Here is a 15016-nt window from a genome sequence, read left to right on the forward strand (position 1 = left end):
TTTGCAATAAGTGATTAAAACTTACTGTCTTTAAACAACCTATGTGTACTTTACATAAAACATGCTAGCCGAGCCACACGAAGAAATAGTAAATAACACTAGTTGCTAATATCCCCCTTGCTGAGAGATCACTGAATAGAGGCTGTGCCTGTTTTGCCTGTTTTTGCATCTCGGGTCTTTCCTTTGCAGCATCCTGCCATGTTGAAAACAAAAGGTCACTGGGGGAAGGGCCTAGGACACAGATGCCTCTTTATGCAAAAGCAAGCCAAAAAAAAAAAAAAGTGGGACTGAAGTGGCTCATGCAAATGTGTTTTCTTCCTCTTGCAAGTGAGAACTCTCTTCAGTCTCGCTTTGTTCTGCTTGCTCTCACTGGAGGCTTAGGAAATGCCCCAGACTAAGCTGTGTGGGTGTTTAGCAGCTCTTCTTCACAGGATCTTGAATTTAAAAGCAAGCTGCAGGGTCTGGCTTTAAGGTGGGGGATCATATGATCTTTTCCATTGTACAAGGACTTGTTATTTGGAGAGCTGAAACCTGTTTCTGATCACAATTGCACAGGTGTAAATCTGGAACAAGCACTGTCAGTAATTATTTCATGTTGAATTGAGTTCACTGGAACCTGTAACATTTTGTGCTCAGTTTACCTGAATCTGTCTCTCCCAAACTGGAGTTTCCTTAAACCACAACTTTAGAGCTTATCCTACAGAAAGCTCAGCATCCTGCTTTAAAAACCATAGTGAGAGAACACCTGTTTGAGAAAATTGGTAATTTTCTGGCATCTAATAAGTAAATATACTTTAGCAATTCCTTAAAAAATAAAAATAAATAAAAAAATACAAAAGCCAGGACTGATAGAAGTGCCTCCACAAATGTATTTAAGACTTCTGCTATTATAGCTGCCAGTACTTGGATTGAACTACCTGTTGCAGCAGTGCAGTTTTTGGCAGAGCCCTGCTGCCTAGCATGCCACTTTCTCCATGTGTAGTACTTGTCCCAAAGTCTCTTGGACATTCTCTGAGTTGGAAAAAAAAAACTAATCCTGAAGTGGTATTCTTTTTAACTGTGAATTTTGTTAGTTAATCTTGAGAAATGTTATGACAGCATCTTTATAACAAAATATCTTAAAGATTCAGACTGCATTGCAAGGCACTGTTCTCCATTATCCTTGGAAAAGTTGGTAATTGGGGATGTGAGGAACAGGTGTTACCCGTGTGTCAAAGGCAGGGATTAAAGACAGAAGGATGTGGGAACATCAGCCAGAGGCACACTGGGGTGCCACTTTTGTGCAGCCACATAAGAAGGGAGAGTCAGGATCTGATCTGCCTTTTAAAGTCAGACGTGTGACAAATAAATGCATTGTGGGATTCTTTTTTTCTGGGTTGTTATTCCAGAATATTTCCCCCTTCCAGCTACAAATTCTGATTCTGAGGAGAGGGAGCAGATCAGGGGCTCAGAGGGGCAATGGAGAAGAAGGCAGGAGCAGGGGGAATTGCCTGAAACCCCTGTTTCTTACAAATCTCTTGTGCTATGAACCCAAGATCTGCAGAGCTCCCTTCCAGCAGCGTAGGTTTTGTGCCTGTGAGCAGTGTCAGGTATGGAGTGAACCTCCTGCCACTGTGCCCTGGTACAGATGTTGGCCATAAAGCTTCAGGGCTCTGGAGGTGCTCAAGTGTTATCAGAGAGGAATTTTTGTAAGGACTTTAATCTCAGTTAAACAGTTGCTGAATGATCCTTTTGATGAGGAGCTTTCTGGTGGTTGTGTGTAAAATACACCTGCTGAGAAAAGGTGCACTGGAACAGGACTTCTACTGCTAAGAGCGTGCAGTAGTGGTCCTTTTTGTCCTCTGCTCCTTGCCAGTTTCTCAGTGTGCTGCTCTGGGGACTTTAAAAAGTCTTTTTTATTTTCCTATATTCTGCCTGTAAGTCTCAGCTGAGGAATGTGAGTGCCTGCTCTATGGTGCACACGTGGAGGCATTGCCACAGTCATCGTGACACAAAAATTGGAATCTTTATACCCCATGCTGATGGGACTCGGAGAATAATCTTAGCTACTTTTTCTAAGCTTTCATTGGGCAGCCAGTCTTAGAAATGTTCAGCTAAAATTTCGGTGTTAAATTAACATCCAGGGTATGACTCAAAATGGAGACTTTTGTATGACCTGATAGGGAACTTTTTTCTGTCAGTTGTCATAAAAGCTTGATTTTTCCTAACATGCTCTTCAGGTACCACATGTAAGAACGAGGTGGACTGAAGAGCTGACAAGGGATTCCTCTTGTCTCTCACACAGCCACACTTACTGTGTGAGGCTCTCACTGCTGAGCCATACATCAGGCAGAAGCATACTCCTTTCATATTAGTGGTGTTGCTGTTTTGCCAGCTTGATCTACATAGTCTCAAAAATGAATGGTTTTTGATGATCGACCTCCAGACTCTTCTTGACTGAATTTGTGTGTGGCTTTTGTAAAACCTCAGTTCTTCCAGACCATCTCAGTTACTTTCTTCTCCAGTATGTAGCTTTAAAAGATTTTGGAACTATTAGAGAGCATTTGTGTTATAGCCTACACAGACCTTATGCCTTAAAAAACTGAGTTTTTCCAAAACCAATCCATGTTTGGCAGATTCTGCTGCTGCAGCTAGAGGGAATTTCACAAGAGACTGGGTCTCTGTAAAAGCAGGATTCATGCCAGCCTCTGCAATGCCATCCTGGGACTAAGAAGAGGCTCTGTTATGAAGTCTGTATCTGAAAGTTTTGGCAAAATTGGATTTATTCCATGGAGCAGATCAGCTTTTTTGAACAGTGGGGTTGGGAGACCTGTCCGCATAGGGCACCAGCCCTTCCAGATGTTGAGTGGCTGCTGTAGGGTGCACTTAAAGCCATCTCTGGAATCCTGAGACTGTCATGAAGCTTTGTGTCCCTCTTGAGTGAGGCCCAATTGCTCTGTCAGGAGAGTGATGTAGCTCCCTTTCCATCAGTAGAGAGGTTCCTGCCTTCCAACAGCACGGGTCAGAACTGGGTCCCTTGTCCTCCTTTGCACAAACTCAACAAACAGAAACTGGTTCTGAATTAAACACAGCAAACTACAGCTCAAACAGGAGAGCGGGACCAGAGCGTACCAGAGTGTTTGGCAGCTTCTGCTGCCTTTCTTTAGTGTTGTCTCCCTGTGGGGATTTCCTAAGATCAGAGCTTTTGTTTTTTTCTCCGAATGATCTGGTTTTTTCCCCCATCACCACCTTTCCACAGTAAACTGTCTTTTTTTGGAGTCATTTCATGACCTCCTTTTTTTAAAGCATGAGCCCTGCAAGATGTAGGCACCAAAGCCTGTGGATCATGGTGGGAACAAGGTAGCTGAACACCCTGGATCTTGATGGCTGTGACCTCTGCTCTGTGGAGATTTGCCAAAGCCCAACCATGTGTGAAGGTTGCACAGTAGAAAACAAAAAAAGCCTGAAGGCAGTGATCCATTGCATCTGCTGAATGCATGATACTGAGCATCAGAGGTAGTCTGGGTCCTCCTGGCATCTCCAGCCCCTTCTGCACTGTTTCAGGAGCAGAGATGACTTGCTTGCCAGTGACCCAGTGCATTCCTCAGTGTCCAAAACCACCAAAAGTGAACATCTCTGGGGTTTCTCACTTTCTGCCCAAGTTCTCCCTTTTCTTGAGGCTTAGGCTTTCATTTAGAAAGCTCACAGTAGTGTCTGCTACTGGTGCTGGGCTCCAAGTCAGCATCCTGAAGTAACTCAGCATGGGATTGGCAGTGACCAGTGTTTTTTGCAGAATTCAGGTCACCCTGAAACTTTTGAGGGAATGAGGCAGAAGTAGGGAGGACATGGTTTTTCCCCTGAAACAAGTGAGGTGCATTAGAGACTCCAGCTAATAAATGAAGGATTTCAGAGGGAGAAGCAAAACCCAGTGCAGCAATTAAAATTTTCCAGTGAGTCAGGATGAACAGGGGCCTGTGTGGGAAGGTCTCAAGGGCAGGGGGAGGACTTTTCCCCTTGATCTTGGTGCAAGCTTATGGCCTTTCCCTGGGCTTGTCTGCATTGCAGATGCCAGATAGAGCCCACTGCTTTTGTGGGAAATAACAGACCAGGCAGCAACATCCATAAGAGGTGTGAAATAACGAGTCAGCTCAGGTTTCAGTGAGCACTGCTGCAGGGTGGGTGAAGAGGATGTTTGCACTTCTTGCACGTTCACACCTCCGTGTGGAAAAACTGAGCATAATCCCTGTCATAGAGCCCTTGCTTTTTGCTGGGAACTGGGGATACGTGTGAATTGGTGGCTACTTGAAGGTTGGGTTTTGAGGGGTCATCTTTTAATCTTTGATCCAATTGTGCAGCCTTTATGTAGGTGCAGGAGAGATAGCAGAACCAGGAGGCTGCTCTGCAGAGCCCAGGCACATCCAACTTTTTCCACTGTCTTTTAGTTTGTACAATTTTCTAAAATCATGTAAAACAGGGGGTATTACAAGGGGATTTAATGGGGGAGAAAGACCTGAAGTCTTCTTGGTTTTAGCACTGTCTGTCCTGTGGTTGCAAAGTAGTTTCACCAAACACGTGCACGCATCATTTTGAGTCAGTGTGAGGATCTGCCTGAGCCAAGGCTGGACCATATATCCCTGTTAGGAGTCTATAGGGGATTATTAGCTGGGTGTTACATGCAGCAAAAATGCAACACCCTACCAGATGAGGCTGTGAGGAGGATAGGCCTCAGGGTACAGTTAACACAAAACAGTGTTTCCATATGTGCAGGGATGCAAACCAGGTCTCATCATGGTTAACAGTTCATAGTGCCTTAAAAAATAATGTGCTGCTGTTGTAATTTTTGCAGGGGTACTCCTCAGCTGCACTGTCCTGATGTTGAAGGGGAAATGCTCTCTGAAAATAGAAGAAAACTCTATTTTCCTGCCTGGGTGAGAGAGTGTGTTGTGAGTCCAAGTCTCAAACTGCGCTTGTGGAGGCACAGTGGGAAGAAATACTCTCGTGGAGCATCACCATGGAATTGTTGATAGTGCCAAAGTCCTACTACTGCATTACAAAAGAGAAGAAAGAGAGAGGAAAGGGTCCTTGTACATAGTTTTCTCTTAGTTTTTCTCCCACCCACTTTCCTGCCCAGCCTCTTCCTCTACTGGAACAGATTTGTACAACATAAAAATTTTGTTAATTTTTCTAATAAGTGCAAGTTATTCTTGCGTATAATGCAATTGTGAAATTTTGGGGTTGGATGGGGGGAGGGAAGTGTTTTTTGTGGAGGAGGGAGATTTTTTTTTTTCCCCTGAAATGTTTTAAGAAAGAGTTGCAATCTTTTGGAGTTGTCTTGGTGCAGATCAACACCTGAGCCCATATCCCCACTCCAGTTTACATTTCAGACCAGTTAATCATGTTCTGGACCAGTGGGGCTTGTTTTTTTGTTTTTTTCTCTTGTTGTTTTGACTTTTTTGTTTTGTTCTATGGCCACCTGCTACTGATTGAAATATTTAAATCTCTGCTTTTCCATGCTCCTACAAGGCAAGTCTTCTCCAGCTCCCGTACTTCACTTTTCACCAGCCAGCCCCAGCTGTGGGTCTCTGAAGATTTGGCTAGAATGCCTTTTTTTATGATTGGTTTGGTTTTGGAGGGTTTTTTAGCACTTTTTGTTTAAACATGCAGTATAACTCCCAGAGGGGTTGGAATGAGGAAATGAAGATGCTTCATAATCCAAATTTATTTGTGTTTCTTTGGCTGGTACAGTGATGGACACCATAACCAGCAGGCTGCCCTCCGGCTTTAGACATTGTAGCGCACAACAGAAGTTTCTTATTAACCCTTGCCACTAAATTTTTAGATCACTCTTAGGTTCCTGAGTGCACTTTTTTTCAAATATTGCTAATTTGGATTTGTGAGGGGATGTCTGTCTGTGCATGTGTGAGGAGGGAGCAGAGGGGAGCAGGAGCCTGGGTGCAAGAGCTGTTCAGTGCTCATTCCTCTGACAAGCTGGGGTTGGAAAACTTGCCCGCCTTTCAGTACGCTGCACAAATAGGATGCTAGGGAGTTTGAATAAATCCAACTTTTCTAACTTGTTGCTCATTTGTTGTAACTCAATAAAACAAAGGCTAAAAATTTTGGTAACTTTTTTCTCAACTCTTTTGTTTTACTCTAAAATAAATAAATAAAACCCAAGAAAATCACACCCCACCCAACCTCAGCTCAAACTTTGTGCACAGGAGTTTGATGTCTTTAGAGCTGCAATGAGGAGTTTACTGGTTTTGCAGTATTTGGCAAATACTAACTGTTTTAAAGTGAACTCCATCAATAATACTGTTTATTCCCCCATGTCAGTGAGCTGTTTCCTGCAGGAAGGATGCAGACAGTGCCTGGGAATGAGCCTTTGGGGAACACCTTTTATTTTGATTGCAGATTGACAAATTGAATGAATGAATGAAACCACCCTTGTGATTCACCCATATGTAGTTAATTTTTATTAATCATCAGCACAACATATAACTGTAGAGGGAGGTTTGCAGTGGGTGGCAACAAGTGAATTCCCTTGCAATAAAGTTGTCTGGTTCATTGCTGAAGAGGAGTGACTGGATGGGACAGCACTTTGCTGCACTTGTGTGTCACAAGTCAACAGCACAAGGTGGGGAAGTGACATCAGCTGCTCCCTGGGCAAAGGCTGCCAGACAGGGAGCATGCACATGTCCCATCACACCCAGCTCAGGTGTTCATCTGCAGGGTGGAGGCAGATGCCTGTGGAGTCATGGATGGATCAGGTCACCAGGAAGAAAATGCATCTGAAGATGCTTGTCCAGAACTTCAAAGCTCTAACTGAAACTAATTGCCACTTCTCTTTCCACTGCTTGTATGAAAGGATGGTAATATTTTAATTGCCCTTATGAAGTTTTTAACAGCCACTTGATGGCTTAGTATTGCAGTTTGCATCTCTCCTGTCTGACGTGTTGTACATCTGTGTGTTTGGAGCACTGACCTACTTAACTAGCAGTGCTCCTAGGGAGCTTAGGAAGAACAAGGCCCACCTGGGTTTTTCTGTATTTGTACATCCCAGATACGGTGGATTACCGCACAGGACATGGGGCTCTTTGAGATCTCTGCAATTCAAATAAAGCAATAGCAGTGGCCCTGCAGTCTGTCATCACACAGATAATACACCTGAGGCTGTCCCCCAGCAAGCAGGCTGGCCAGAGCTGGCACAGCCTTGGCCAGCGTGGCAGCCTGGTGGCACTGAGGGCCTTTGTGCAGGCAGGTCCTGGTGTGGTATCAAACTTCAGACCCCAGCAGAGCCGAGCCCAGGAGCCCTTTTGGCCAAGCTTAAAGCAGCCCAGGTGCCCACAGAGGCTGCTCCAGCGTGGCTGTGGGAGCTGGGCAAGGGAAGCAGGCTTTGTTTTTAATTAACACAGCCACAGTGACTGCGTTTCCAGGAGCGTGCCAGTGCGAGGGACAATCGGGTCATTGTTGTGCACGGCAGCCATTGGGGACAGGGCCTTGGGGTTTCATTGCACACCATGAAAACGCTGCTGACACCGAGCTCCCTCCCACAGCCCTGCAGCTCAGGACAGCCTTTCCTGGGCAGGGTCCCCCAGCAGCAGCAGGCCCTGGCGCTCAGGTGTTGATTGGCATTTTTACCCAAGTGTTGAAGTTTCTAATCAGAAGAAATCTAGTTAAACACAAAGTAAGAATAAATCAGATTTTTAAACTTGTACAAGATTAAAATGTGGCTTGTAGAAAAAGCTGTCACTGGGAAGTCAGTAACAACTTGAATTAGGTGGCCTCTGCTTTTTAAATTTTGTCTGATTTTTGCTGACAAGGATTTTCATTATTCTTGTGCTCCATCCATAAGATGCTGGGAAGCTCTATACTGGTGTTAGAGACCTGGGGGCTCCAAGTACATCACAACACACAGTTTAGACATGTCAGAAGCCTTATTAAACAGAGAAGGGCATCACAGAATGGTTTGGATCACAAGGAACATTTAAAAATCATCTCATTCATCACCACTGCACTGGGCAGGGACATCTTTCAATAGATCAGGTGGCTCAAAGCCCCATTTAACCAAGCCTTGGCAGCTTCTGGGGCAGCAACTTAAGCTACTATAAACTCCCTGCAGTCTAAATTATTCAGTTCAGTTTTCTCAAATACTATTTTTTTTAAGGAAGAAGAATAAAAAACCTTCACTTTTCAATCACAATTGTGCAATAGCACCATTTCTTACCTCAAATCTCCAATTCTGACCTTTGGGAATTTCATTTAACTTGTGGCTCTGAAATTCAGCCAGTGAATGGGGTAAGAAACCTGCACCTGCAGGGTGAAACTCAGCAGTTGCAGGGATCCCTCTAGGAATAAGGAGTGTCCCAGCACCATGTGGACCAATACAAACTGGAAGGAAAGTGCTGGGTTATACAAGAAATCTGAGTGATTATGAGCATAATGATAATTATGTGATGATAACGTAACCTAGAGAAATACACAGGTAAAATGCCAACCAAGATAAGTAATATTTATGCATTATATTTGCCATCAGCAGAAATTTAACCACTTAAACATTCTTCATCTTGTAGCCCTCAAATATTCTTAGGTAGCAAAATGATGCATCCTGAAATCTTACCAGTTTACAGAAGGAGGAGAAGAATAAATTTCAGAAGCACATAAGACAACATGGTAGGAAGTCCATTTGGCATCTTGTTAGCAAGGAGAGAGCACACCACTGATGGACAGGAACTTTTTTACTGTCTGCTGGGTAAAAAGAGAAACCTGAGCAGGAAATATGCTAGATAATGGAAAAAAAACTATGAATGGGACCTGTGGCTCTAGAGCATAACTCCAAAAATATTCACAATACAGCAGGAAAAGTGAATGCATTCAGTGAAAGCAACAGAATGTGAGATACACAGTGAAGGAATGGAAAAGCAGCATGAAAAGCACCAGGCAGGGTTTCTGGGGTGTTATGCAGTTGAATTATCCCAATCAGATTATTGCAAGCTCTGGCTAGGACAGAGGTGAGAGCTGAGTGACCGGGTAATTGTCAGAGCAAATCACACAGCACGCCTTGAGCACAGCAAGCAAGAGCAGGGAGGTCTGTGGTTTTCTTATTTCCCTCCAACTGATGCACCAAAATGGTAGTCACAATTATATTAAAATTCTCATAATTTACATGTACTTAACACATCCAGCAAGCTGGCTCAGGCACAGTAAATGGGACATCTTTGTGGCTTCCTCCACTTCCATTACACAAATTCACCCTTAAACCTTCCTCTTTTTTTTTTAAATCTTTCTTAAAAGTCTGGATCATCCCAATGCAATATATTGTGTAAAATTTAGTGTGCAGCAATTTTAATCTAAAAAATAATTAGTTTTGCAAACATCTGTAAGACAGCTAAAGGAATAAAAGCATTAACCCAAGTTTATGGACAGAGAAACTGAAATGTATGTAGGTATTCATGACTGCTGAATAAATGTGTTGAAGGTAAGAGCTGAGTTCAGCTTGGCCTAGTCTTGACTTCCCAACAAAGCTTCATTTTATATCGGTATCAAATCATTGCTCTTTCATTGGCATTTCTAAGTCTTTCACCCTCCAAAGGGCAAAGGCACAAGGCAGAAATGAGCAGGCTGGGACTGGGGAGCCTCAGAGACCCTCATCCCACACAATCCTGCCAGGACATGTGTGTTCTCCTGCCCAGGTCTCCAGGTAAAGCTTTCACCTTCCTGCCGTAATTCCTTCCACCTTTAAATCTCTTTCTGAACATCCTCCATCCATCTTCCTTTCCCAGAGACTGGTTTTGGGCAGTTTGGTTTAACCCCAGCTGGCACCTCTGCCCTACACAGCTGCTCACTGACTCCCCCTCAGCTGGATGGGGTGGAGAATTGGGAGGGTGAAAGTGGGAAAACTTGTGGCTTGAGATGGTTTAATAGGTAAAGATAAAGCCATGTACACAAGCAATGCAAACAAGGAATTCATTAACATCCCATGGGCAGGCAGGTGTTCAGCCATCTCCAGGAGAACAGGGCCCCACCACATCTAGCAGTGACCTGGGAAAACAAACACCACCACTCTGAACATCCCACTCCTCCTTCCTTCCTCCACAACTCTTATTGCTGAGGATGACCAATGGTTTGGGGTATTACAGAATCACAGAGTAGTTTGAGTTGGAAGGGACCTTGCCATATTTAAGTCAATGAAGGAGAAATCCAAAACACACCCCCAAACCAGCTGCAGTAAAGAAAATTAACTCTACCAGAACCAAAACCAGCCCAGGGAACCCCAGGGGGAGGTGCCAGGTGCTCCCCCCAGCCTGGGGAACATTTCTGGCCATTTGCTGCAGCTGCTGTTAGTCCCACACAGAGGGAATTTCTTTTTCTGTTACAGTAGGAGGTCACAGCATGCCAAGGGTGCATTATAAACACATCAGCACCTGCAATTAAACTCCTCTTGGTTTAAGGAGTGTTGTCATCTCCTCAGACCAAGAAGCATGGAACCATTCAGCCTCTTTGGCCTCCCTGAACCACTCACACCAAATCCTTAATACTAAAAGGCATTTTGCCACACAGAGGCATGTAACATGTATCTGTACCTAAATGTTCAATTTTGACATACTTTGCTTTTTAAGTCCTCCCATAACCCCAGCAGTCCCTGGCATCTCAGTGCTGGGGCAGGAATTTAAATCAGCACTATTTTTGATTGGTATAATTATTCATTATTGTTTGTGACACATTTGGAGATGATGGCCACTGCACATGCTAAGAGCAAGGGGACACAGATGAAGCATGTGCAACAGAAATAGGATGCCAGAGGTTTTGGCACTGTCAGCCCCACTATACAGAGGGTGAATAGAAATATCCCAGGTTGAGAAGAACAGCTCCAAACCTCTTCTCCAGCCCAGACTCAGCTATCACCATACTTTAATCACAACTGAGCAAATAACAGGCAAAGAGCACTTGTGTTGGTGTGAGGTTTGACCCAGCATGGCCCAGGTGAAGAGTCCAGAGCCAGGAGTGCAAGCCAAGACCTACCCCTGCATCCGATGGCTGGCATGCTCTAAGGCTCCCTTATTAGGGATTTAAACAAAAGGAATTTTGATCTTTTCTTTTTAATGCCAGCATTTGAATGGGGAGGGGAATGGAAATTTTAACCCAAAGCACAAACACTGAAGGTCATGGAAAGGCAGGGAAGACATTGTCTCCATTAATATTAAAAGGAAGACCAACCCTGCTGTTTCAGAGTAAAAAAATGAATACTACTTTTGATTGAGAGGAAAGTTTCTCCATGCCTGGTTGCAGTGCAGCATTGCACATCGGAGACTGCTGAGGCTGAGAGCAAGGAGAATTAATTACTTTGCTTTTTGAAGCATGGACTGCTCTGCTCTGCTGTGCCAGCTTCAAGAACGATAAGCACTTATCCAAAGAGTGTAGTTTTGTCCTCCAGCATGGGAGTTTTGCCCATCTAAATCACAGGAGGCTGCTGAAGCTTCGTTTTGTTTTCTTCATACTTGGCCTGCACTTGAACCTGGACATCACCACTCTCTTTTCAGACTCACACAGAGCAATTTTGTGCCATCCAAGGGAGGGACACTGGGCACTGCTGACCACAAAGTGCCCTGGTGTCATTGTGCTCAGCACTGTCCTAGAGTGGGGCTGCTGCCACCAGGGCACAGCACAGCCCCGCGGCCCAGACAAGGCTTTGCCAAACAGGAACTTATCTCCAAATCACCTCCTCTCAGAGGATTTTGCTTTTGTAGAATCATAGAATATGCTGAGTTGGAAGGGACCCATCAGGATCATTGAGTCCAGTTCCTGGCTCTGCATGGGATATCCAAGAATCACACCGTGGCTGAGTTTCAAGGGCATTTCAACATCTAAACAAGAGTGAAGTACACCTCTCCCTGAGGGAGCAGGTGGTGGCACTGAACAATGTCTTCAGCACTTTGTCCTCAACTAGGCAGCAGCAGAATAGGCTTATTGATAGTGTGCTTGGCCTTTTGGCCTATTTTGTTGAGTCTCACACCTCCCACTCCTACTTATTCATTTAGAAGGTGATTTTTTTTTTTATACAAGTGACTTGGGAACTGAAATCATACAGGTTGATGAAACTTTCCTGCTTTACTTACGAATAACTTCCAGGTGGCCCTTAGCAGGAGAGAAATGTTTTCGCTCAGTAAAAGCACAACCCACTAATTCAGGGCATCTGCAGATGCTGCTGCACTGACCTTCATCAGGCAAAATTACAGTGTTTAAATTTTCACTGAAGTGTTGACACCCCTTCTGAGAAAGAGCAGTTCCCACCTCTCCCAAGCCACTGTTTGTGGCCATCTGAAACTTCAGCTTGCCAGAGTCATAACGCCTAGTGCTCCTCCTCATCCCAGCTTTTTTGCAGAAGTGGTTGATTTACCTAAGCAGTTGCAAAGGAACCTAAGGACACCGGCATGGGGCAGTTTTTAAATGAAGAGCTGCTGCTGGCCTGTTTTAAACAGACTCTTCCAGCAATACTCAGTAAACCTCAGCCCAGTTCTCTGTAGAGCCAAAACTGATAGCTCCTTTTCATCCTGCACACTGAAGTTCTTAACTCATCTTCACAGCCACAGCATTAATAATTTTTAAAAAGAATCCAACATGCCAAACATAAGACTACATATAAAGCTGTTTGGAGCTTATCAGGTTTTATCATCCATTTCTTGATGCCAGCTAGAACTGCCTTATTTCCATGTCTTGCATGACTTGTATTAATTTGATACTACTGAAACATGGTCACCAGCACCTAAGCAATTCAAGGATCAAGCTGACAGACAAGAAAGATCAGCACTTCTTTTCAATCATGTTCTCCCTGAATTATCATATGCAGGTAACCATTTCTTAATTGACACTCATGCTTGTTCAACACTAGATCAGTCCTTCAAATATGACCCCAAGCTAAGAGCTTAAACCCATCACCATTCAGGTTGCAAGACAGATGTAAAAGGGTGGGGAAAAAAACAGTTATGCCCAAAAGGTCTCTGTTGTAACTGCTATTCAAAAAGAGGGACTGCAGGTCTAAGGCACCAATATAATTTTTCTTTCAAGTCCCTTCCCACCCTTATTCCCCAGCTCTTTACCAGGGCTGCAGTGCCAGTCAGTGGCTGCTTTTCTGGCAAACACATAGCAAAGCTGAAGCCTGACACACAGTGGCATACTCAGAAAAAAATGCAAGTCTACAAAATTGCCCTCGTTTATTTGCTTTACAATTACTCACTGTCCAGAAGCACCTAAGAGCAAGCTCGCCTTTTGGCATATACTTAACAAAGCTTGCAATTTTAAGATACTGCTCCAAAAGGGGGAAAGATTAAATTTTCATAGGTCAGAGAGTGAGTGATTTGGCCCATAGATTAATTTACAACTCGGGTCAAAAAAAAGCAAAGCAGAGATACAGCAAGGTACGTATCCAGCATAAATGGTCTTGGCAGTGACAACAGTGCTGAGTTAAAGAACACCAAATGTGAGAGAGATGCCATGTGCTGTGCTGCCCCTCCCCTGGCTGATGGGGACACACAGCCTGCCCCACTGTCCCACACCCTTTTGCCCAGCTGGCACTTCCAGGGCAGGGTGTTCCACCAAATTCCCCAGAGAGCAAGCAGGAACGAGCCCTTCCCCATGCATTAAAAACCAGATCAACCCATGGAGTGGGACTGAATTCCCTCTGGCTTTGCAGCCATGAGGGCATTAGGACTAAACTACTCTTAGACAGCCCTCCCCAGGGTCAGAGTGCTGCCTTCATGGTCACAGAGGAACAATCAATCACTTTCCTGCTTCCTACTCTTTTCCCTGGATTCCTCCTGCTTTCCCTCCCCTTCAGCAACATGCCCATGCATCCTCTTCAGCTTTTCATCTAAACAAGGCAGCCAGGGGTCATAATTAATCACAGTTTTCCATACTCCATTTCCCTGCTCATTGTCCTACCACTCGTTGGGAACCTTATCGTTATTAGCTGGTCTTATCATGACTTGATTACACATTAACAGAGACTCTCCTTACTCAGCAGGATTTCCTTGTGGCTTTAGAGGGCAGCTCTGTGGAATGAGCCACACCACTAGAGTCAGCCTTGGAAATCACTGATCTCATTCAAGATGCACAAGGGAACAGAGAAAGGTCTAGGAGAACTTTGAGGAACTGGCAGGAGCAGATTTAGAAGACAAAGACTTTCTATAGGGGACCAGACACATTAGCTTATGCTGTTTGTATTAAATTATACAGTAAATATTTGGGCCCGATGAGCTGTGCTGTAATAGCAGCTACAGAGATGAGATCCTTCAGCACAGAAACTGCATCCAGCTAAAACATCCCCCTGCCCACTTAGCTACTTAACCAGATAATGCTGCCCTAGGGCCTGTTGTTATCTGTGTGCTTTCAAGAAATTAGGCTGATACAGTTCCTTGAGATTTACCAGACCTTCAAGGTGCAGTATCACCACACCCCCAATACAGGATCTTCTCCTCTAATTGTACTACCACCTTACCCAGGAAGGTTAAATGACATCAACTTATATCAATGTCTCTTACTATTTCTTCTTTTCTTGAAAGATACATTACACAGAGGAATTTGCTATTTGAAAATGACAGAATAAGGGGTGCAAGGTGGGGGAAATGCTTTGTTAGAGATGAGAAAAGTAATTTCTCAATAGGTGGATCTGTGAACCCACCTCTTGTGAAGGCAATGGTTCATCCAAGACCTTACAGCCTGGTGAGACTTCCCAATGTCAGACAATCCAGGTGAGAAGCAAGCAGAGCTCACCATTTGGGTAATCACGGCTTCCCTTCTGTTTGGGAAGAGTGACATGTCTGCAGTGACACTGCAATGACTGCACACTCCCCTCTGCTCCCAAAACAGTCCATGCACATCCCCATGGGGTGGCTCTGAAGTACAGAAACAAAGAGAAGGTTTGGAGAAACCATTAGATGCTCAGTTACAACAGCTAGAAAAAGATTGGGTAAGAGCACAAAAATTCTCCTTCTGAAGCAGCAACTCCAAAAGCTCGAGTGGCATTTAAGGACAAGAATTCTTG

The 15016-nt window shown here is 44.3% G+C and overlaps 1 protein-coding gene across 9 annotated transcripts in view; it reads left to right on the forward strand.

Moving 5' to 3' along the window:
• The window catches only part of ZHX2 (zinc fingers and homeoboxes 2), a 74854-nt gene extending 68673 nt beyond the window's left edge, over nucleotides 1–6181 (forward strand). For all 9 annotated transcript variants that reach the window (XM_064395915.1, XM_064395879.1, XM_064395888.1 and 6 more), the window contains one exon: nucleotides 4826–6181. The gene's annotated coding sequence lies outside the window, so the exon portion shown is untranslated. The remainder of the gene's footprint in view (nucleotides 1–4825) is intronic.
• The last annotated feature ends 8835 nt before the right edge of the window (nucleotides 6182–15016 follow it).

This window comes from Passer domesticus, chromosome 1 (genome assembly GCF_036417665.1).
Source record: "Passer domesticus isolate bPasDom1 chromosome 1, bPasDom1.hap1, whole genome shotgun sequence".
Taxonomy (NCBI): Eukaryota; Metazoa; Chordata; class Aves; order Passeriformes; family Passeridae; genus Passer; species Passer domesticus.